We start from the raw sequence: 2,401 nt of genomic DNA, 5'->3' as shown, positions 1-2,401 counted from the left end.
CATATGGTCAGTTATGTACAGAGGAAGGACACTATCTGGCAGAAGTCAGTGATTGTGGCCACGTATGCATTGCCAAATTTATAAACAGTGTGTCTGATGTTTATAGTGGTACTGTATTTCTATGATTTTTGTTAAGCTATTTTACGAGGTGGTTTTAAAATGTTTTGTGGGAACTTAAATGATCTGTAGTTCAGGTACATTTTATACAGCTCACTTGTTATTTATTATTAAACGGATTTTTAGGAGGCAGGGAGTTTAAATTTATATACCAATTAACATTTACTTATCTAAGAATTTTAACAGAAAGTTATCAGTCCCGATATTGAATAAACTATCTTTTCTTTAGCTAAGATGTAGCTCCTGAGAATGTAGAGCATTTTCATAGTGTAGCATTAGTTTCTTCCTGCCTTGCACATAGACCTTTTACTACTTGCATGATGATCTCCGCAGGACTAATTCTTGGAAGTGACATTGCTAGAAAGAAATAACATTTTTATAATATAGGCCTCTTATTTAGTTGGTCTGATGATATTATTGTGTAATACTTCTATGAATATAGTATTTAACAACCATGTTAACACAGATGTTGAAAGGGATTATGTACCCCTCCAGACTGGAAGCTCTCAATGGTGACAGGATTGGGAAAAATCTACTAAAACTGAGGCAAAGTAATAAAACCGGACCTTGAGAAAAAACTGACACTACTAACAGTTATCTAGGAAAGAGAATTTAGAATTTTTTAAGAGGTCTATAGATGCCACAGATAGTCAAGTGCTATCTTTCTATGGCATTCAGAGCTGGTAAGTCTTTGCATGAGAAAACAGAACACTACAGTGTAGGTTGGGGTGAATGGGAGAAGAGAGCAAGAATCTTAGTAGCAATGTGACTTACATTCTTCAGAGCATGATGCGGTAGAATGAAAATTCTCCAAAGATATTGTCATAATCAGGAGAATACACAAAACAATTGATGAGAGAGAGAGAGAGAGAAAGAGAGAGAGAGAGAGAGAGAGAGAGAGAGAGAGAGAGAGAGAACATAACAAAGCTACATTCAACAGCATTAGAATCTCATAGACTCTGTCTTTTGTCTGTCAATCCTTTTTCCTCTAAGTTTAATCATGTGGTATAATTCTGGGATCACACCATTGCTAAGTTTCTTGTTAATTTCTTCCCTAGAATGTCCATTGCAGTTCAATGTATGATGTAGGGCAGAGGACCTAAGAGCAGATATTACAATAGTGTACAATTTTGACATGCACTAGCAATGGCCCAAGAGGCTTTTAAAGTCTGTGATATATGTGCAGGAATAACAATGAAAAGCATAGATCTAAAAGTTTATATTTAAATATGAATTTAAAAGTTTATATTTAAATATGAATTGTATTTGTGTATGTTTGACTAACACATTGATTTATTATTATCTGATCAGAGATCCATGATCTAAGGGAGGATGGGAGATGGCATGATTAGGTTCTCTGGAAGCAGATATTCTCACAGAAAAAGACAATAACTAGTCCTTGTACTTCAACTCCAAGGACTTCAGCTGATTTTTACAAGTGTTATAGCCAAGTAACATTAGACACATTTAGGTTGTATTCTATATCTTTGGTGATGTATCTGATTATTGAATAAAATTCCTATAGTGGTTAATTGGTTTTCTAGGGGTTCTGAGAATATTTTGACACTGAACCTATATCAAAATATAGTTATTGTATTCTACCATTACTGCATTTTACCATTTGATCATTGGGGATTGAAGTGATTTTTAATATGCTTGACCCTGCCTCATTACTTTAGTTTTTAATTAAATGGCTGATTAGCACTATTACCTTTATTTATACTTTTGATTTTTATAGGAGGGTTTTCTTCTACTATTTTAAATAAAAAAAATTAGTAGCATTCACATAAGCACGGACAATGTTATTTTATTATGAATTTTAAATTAGATTTAAAAGTCTAAATCTCTTATATTTTAAAACTTATTAAGAGAGTTGTCTAGATAGCCTTTACATCAATTACACAGAAACTAGAGTCGTTAGAGAAGAGAGAGCCTCAATTAGAAAAAAAAAAAAAAAGACTATGTAAGATCAGGCTTTTTCTGAAATACAGATTAATGGTGAGAAACCAGTTCATTATGAGTGGTGCCATTCCTGAACTGGAGGTCCTGGAATCTATAAGAAAGTAGATTGGAGAACTATCTTCTGAGGACTTCTTTGATTACTTTCTTTTTTTTTTTTTTGTATTATTTTATTACGTATTTTCCTCAATTACATGTCCAATGCTATCCCAAAAGTCCCCCATACCCTCCCCCCCCTTCCCTACCCACCCATTCCCATTTTTTGGCCCTGGCGTTCCCCTGTACTGGGGCATATAAAGTTTGCATGTCCAATGGGCCTCTCTTT

Source organism: Mus caroli, chromosome 6, assembly GCF_900094665.2.
Source record: "Mus caroli chromosome 6, CAROLI_EIJ_v1.1, whole genome shotgun sequence".
Taxonomy (NCBI): domain Eukaryota; kingdom Metazoa; phylum Chordata; class Mammalia; order Rodentia; family Muridae; genus Mus; species Mus caroli.
This window is presented reverse-complemented; position numbering follows the sequence as displayed.